This window comes from Dermochelys coriacea, chromosome 3, assembly GCF_009764565.3.
Source record: "Dermochelys coriacea isolate rDerCor1 chromosome 3, rDerCor1.pri.v4, whole genome shotgun sequence".
NCBI classification, from domain to species: domain Eukaryota; kingdom Metazoa; phylum Chordata; order Testudines; family Dermochelyidae; genus Dermochelys; species Dermochelys coriacea.
This window is the reverse complement of record NC_050070.1, coordinates 210,579,878-210,585,877: the sequence shown is the minus strand read 5'-3', so window position 1 is coordinate 210,585,877 and position 6,000 is coordinate 210,579,878.

Here is a 6,000-nt window from a genome sequence, read left to right as displayed (position 1 = left end):
GTTGACCTGTTTCTATAACACAGGGAGAGGCTTCTTTATGAAGGCTCTGGGAAGATGACATTCCTCCCTGGTGCTTGTGTGCCTGGGAAAGGTAAAAGCATTCTGGCAAAGGCACTGTGCCCCCGGGGGGAAGAGTCGTGCCGTGTCAGGTTGAGGATCATAGAAGAGTATGTTAACTGGCAAACATCAGGCAGGAGGTGGAATGCCCCTTGCTACAAGGTGGCCTGTGTCCTAATCACTTAAGTGCCCTCTATTATGGTTCCTCCTTCATTTATAGGCATTGAATGGATATGCGCAAAAGTATGTGAACTGTCACATCTTCACTAACCACCTTTCCGTCCCCTGGCCACAGCAGCCCTCACTGGGGAAACCAACTCAGGTGACTTCTGCGCTGCATATGGTCTTATGTGTGTGTGTGTGTGCGTTAGGACTACTTGTGCATGTGACTTGTCATTGGAATAGGTCATTGCAACAGATGCCAAGCAGATAATGGGTCTGAGAACCATATACGTCTGGATAATACAGATGTTCTGGGCAGGGGAGGGCTGTGAGAGGTGCGTGTGCCTGCAGATGAGGGGGCGGGTGGGTGTAAAAGGAACATTACTATTTTCTAAAACTTCTGACAGAAATAAGGACAAACGATGCATGAAAGTGACTTACAGCACGAGGCTGGTGTGAACAGCTAACCTCGCTGTGGCAAATGCATTCCAGCTGTAGCAGAGAGCCAGGTTCTGATCTCGCTACAGCAGTGCAAATCCAGAGGAATTCCATTGGCTTGAGTGGAGTTACTTCAGAGTTACCATGGTGTAACCCCAGTGTCTGTACCTGACAAAAGAGGATGAAGACAGGGAATGTCAGGAAATGAAGAAGCCGGAGGTACAAAGCAAGAGCCCTTCTTGAAACTTGCGGAGATGAAAGAAAAGTGGCTACAATAATATTGCTCCTTGTAGCAAGGCGGGGTGTGGATGATCATGTCAAAGTCTCACATAAATTGCCACAGTTTGAATAATTGTCCGCTACACAAAAAGCCATGATTAAAAACTAACTGAGAAATAATGACATAATGAGTGTCACTAATAACAATTGTGACAAAGTTACCAGCCTGTATTGGTGGGTGCCGTGCTTCCAGATAGATTCAATGGCCTCAGAGACTCGCTAAGGCACCCAGAGTGACCTCCCTTTCTCAAGGGTCACAGCCTACTGAGCTACTTTCATCACGGCCAGTATGGGAGGTGGGGAGAGGGGATACCCCACAGTCTCTGTTGCTCCTTTGAGCTTAGTAGGTGCAGTTCAGCCTCCCGCCTGGACCAAGGCCTGCTTTTCTTCTCTAGGGGGTCTCTGTAGAGCAGGGAGGAACCTGGGCCCACCCTCTACTCTGGGTTCCAGCCCAGGGACCCTAATGGTAGCAGCTGTTGGCGGCTTCCCTTTAACCACTGGAGCTACTTCGATTCCCTGGGTCACTTCCCCATGGTCCCCTTTTTCTAGCTTCCCCCTTACCTCAGGCTTCAGCAATGCTTCCTCTCCTCTAGCTCCTTTCACCAGGGCTTCCCTGAGGGAATTGGAAAGGAGAGCTTTTAAACAGTATAAGAGGGACCTTGATTGGTTCCAGCTGTCTCCATTAGCCTAACGGCCTTAACTGCTTAATTGGCATCAGGTGTCTTAATTGGCCTGGAGTAACCTTTGTTTGGCTATCCAGGGAACAGGGACCTGCTCGTTCTGAAGGCTGAAACACCCAGTGCTCAAAAGGACCACTCTCTTACATTCGTCTGGTCTGAGTCTCTCACCCAATGAATCGACAAGAGCCATCGGTATGGTCCAATGAATCCGGAGACCCAGATTTTATTCCCAGCTCTGCTAACAACCTGCTGGGTGACCTCAAGCAAGTCACTTTGTCTGTTTGGACACTAAACTAGTTGGGGCAGGGACTGTCTGCTACTATGGGTGTGTCTACACTGCAGTCAGAGGTGTGAGTGCAGCACACATAGACACCCCCAGCGAGCTGTGATCCAGCTCAAGCCAATAACAATAGCATTGAAGCCATGGTAGGACAAGCTAACCACCTGAGTACATCCCAGGGACCCAGGTGGGCTTGTACAGCTCCTGCTGCTGCAGCTAGCTCGATCAGAGCTCACTCCGGGCTTTCTACACATGCTGCAGTCACACCTCGGATTGCAGTGTAGACATGACTGCTGTGAGTGCCCTTGCAGGGTTTAGTGCCATGGGTCTTGAGCTCAGTTCGGGAGCTGAGGTTCTACTGAAATCCTGCTTCTAAACAATGGTTAATACAATCAGTTGCAGACATTGCAACTTCACTTAGTCACAGCAGTATAACAGGATCCCTGCTTTAAAAGCCATTTAAACATGTTGTCAGATGCTTTTTCCATGTGAAAGTGATGGTGCCTTTCCCTTAATTGGAAGTATTGTTTAGACACAGGCTGGCATTAGGACACAGCACGCAGATTGTGATGTGATGTGGGTTTCTTGAAATCAGTGACACTAGAGGCTTTCAGCAGAAAGAACAGATTGAAGACAGATTGTGTGGATGAAGGAGTGTAGTGCTACATAGATGGGGAGTGGCTTCAGAGACGACATTTAATCATTCAACATTAACACAAGGCATCTGTCACCATACTCAGCAGTGATGGGGCTACATTGCAAAACAATATGTTTGGGAGCTCCTAATCACTTCCAAAACACGACTTTTGCAGAGAGTTCTTTTAATGGCTGGCACAAATCCTTATATTTTATTATAGCAATCCCAACCAAATCCTGCAATAAATGGGGTTTTTATTAATGTGCAGCTGTTAAATGAAAAAAAAATGAAACTCAGAAATAAAAATGAATCCCTGAATAATCAGGTTGATCCTGAACAGTAAGAACAAGCAGTCAAAGTAAATACTTAAAGCTTTTTATTATTATTTAAAAATATGGCTGTGGGGGGTGGGGTGTTAGGGTTTTTTTTTGCAATGGCTCAATTATATTTTCAGCAGTAAGATAAAAGGAGCTAAATTCAGGCTACCTTTTCTGCCCATGTTTGAGCTGGGAAAGAGGCAGGCAGGAATGAAACCATGATGAGAGAGGTCACGATCAGAGCATTTTTAGTGCAATTATCTCCCATATCTACTGAAGGAATAGTCTGCAGTGGGGGCAGAAGATTGGCATTGGGCTAAAGGCCTGCAAGCTCTCTGGAGCAGGGATGGTCTTTTTGCTCTGTTTGTACAGCATCTCGCACAGTGAGGTTCTGGTCCGTGACTAGGACTCCCAGGTGCTATTCTATTACAAATAATAAATAATAAGGGTAGATGGATACGGGTTCCAAATTAGAGCTTGTCGGGTTTGTTCTTGTGAAAATTTTCAATGACAACAAAAGTTTTTGTTAACGTTTTTCTTACAAACTTTTGGGGTTTTTGTTGAAAGCCCAAAAATGCAAAATTTTAAAACCCCCAAATTTAATACAAATCAGAAATGTCTGTTTTGACAAAAAAGCCTGAAAAAACCCAAGCCACATTTTGAAAGAAAAATCAGACAAGCTGTATTCACAATACTACATGTTGAAGGGTGGAGTGTGCAGCTATTTAAGGGGAAAATATGATGTCTAGCAGGAGTCAGTCTGCAATGAGCCAGCCCTAAGTAATGTGCATTGAGTTGTCGCTGTTTTAGGGAGCAGCCTGTTTTGTCTCTCTGTTTTGGGTTCTTGTGTGTTATCGATCCAAATTCTAAGAAATATAGTCATGTTACCCTGCTTCCAATAAGCTTCCAACAAGAGTATTTTGTATTTCTACCAAGTTCTCTGTGTGTATGCCGTGAACATTACACCTCACTTGGTTAGAAACCAGATCTTGAACCAACTTAAATTAATGAATCTCTTTCCATTGTCTTCAGTGGCTTTTGGATCATGCAGGACGGATATTAGCATTCCATTTAAAATAGCCAATTCTTCATGGAACATGAAGGAAAATCTCTGCTGTCAGAGCGAGTATCCATAAATGGCCGGGCTGCTTTTGTGTAATTAACATGGAAAGAACTTCATTCCAAATACCCCATTTCCACGGTGTTACAGAGAGTGGAAATGCAGGAAACCTGGAAAAGAGCTGGGAGGACATGCTCATGGACCCAGTGTTTTTAAGGACACCTTGAGCATGTTTAATTGATGTGACAAAGACTTATATGGCTCAGTTCCAAACCTCTGTCACACCCTTTGGCAAGGTTACTAGAAATGATGGGCCAGATCGTCAGCTGCTGTAACTCATCTGAGAACAGACCCTATTTTGTATGAACGGTTGGCATCCTTTGGTAGGCTTTCTATAATCGTTCTTTTATTGAGGATTTTTCTTTTCCTCTTTTCAGCGTCTTTGGGAAAGTATGTTCAAGGTCAAAGCAAAGAAAACCTGGGTTTTTGAGTCCTTTTTCCCAATGGGAACAGTTGCACAGAGGTCTCTTTTCCCCCCTCATATTCACAAAAAATGGGTTGATCTGGGACTACCTTATGACCGGAAGTGCCCATAAATAATTCCTGTGTTAGAGCCCACACACACACACACACCCCTTTGCTCTGGTTAATATCTCCAGTGAAGTCAAGAACCACAGTGATAAAAGGATTGGGTCCTAAATAGTTAATTCAGCTTTAAGGATTTGTGGGGGATAGTATTTTTTAAGGCATGTGTTCCTGAGAATAGCATCACAGCATTGACTAGTTAGTGTTGGGTAATTCTTATCAGCACCCTCTTTGAGCATGATAGGCAGAATGGGTCTGCCCAACAGAGCAGACAAAATCCCTAGTCTAGCCATGATCTTTAAAATTCACACAGGTTTACAGGTACATATTCTATTGGAGTGTCTCTCTTCATTCAGTGACCGCAAAGCCTCCAGAAGCAGAAGACAACTGTGACAGCTTCATCTTTGGCATCAAGAAACCCATCAGCATGGGTAGACTGTCCACTTGAGACTTTGAATCAACAGCCTGTTGGAATGCATAAGATAAAAATTAGACTTGATCCCAAGCCCATTGAAGTCAATGAAAAGGCTCCCATCAATTTCTGTGGTCTTTGGATCAAGCCTTTAATGTGTTGTCCATAGAACTGAAAGCAGGAACCTCATAAAACAAGAACACATTAGGATACTGCTCAAGAAATGGGCATAGCCACCTGGATTATTTGCTCTGATTAAATTAAAGTTTAGATTATAATGTCTTTGGGGCAGGAAAGGTGCCTCCCTCTAGGTTCTCTTAAAACACCTTGTACATTTGATGGCATGATATAAATAATAGGTTTCTTTTAAAATGTGTCAGATGAAGGTGAGGAGCACGTGATACAAATCGTACTTCTAGAGAGACGGAGAGAGCATTTGTAGTGATAAAACCAATTCTCACTGATGGTGAAAAATCTCCTTTCATGAAACTGCAGAACATTTTGGAAGTTTGTCTTGATGTTTATTTTTTTTTGGAGGGGTGAAAATGGAAAGGCAGCTTTCCGAAACAGAAGACAGCTAGCTCTCTGGCCTCGCTGAAATACCACGAGGCCTTGGTTTGTCCAAAAGGAAATCTGAAAGAAATGTTCTTTATAGAAATCTTTAAACATACCTTGGGCCCCAGCTTGTATCTGTAGCACCCAGAAATCAGGCCCCATTTTGCTAGGTGCTGTACAAATACAGAACAAAGAGATGGTCCCTGCTCCAAAGAGCTTACAATCCAACACTGCACTTAGCTCTGACACTCTGAGTTCTTTCCCAAACCTGAAGAAGATTTCAGTGTAGCCCAAAGCTTGTCTTTCTCTCTCTCACCATCAGAACTTGGTCCAATAAAACACATGACCTCTCCCACCTTGTGTCTCTAATATCCTGGGATCAACATGGCTACAATAACACTACAAACAACAATGGAAGATATGGAATTGTGCTGTATGAAATGGAAACTCCACAACAAGAAGAAAAAGCAAGCAAAACTTAACAGCGACACCTACTTCCTGAGCAAATGCAAGAAACAAACCATCATCTCCAGAAGAT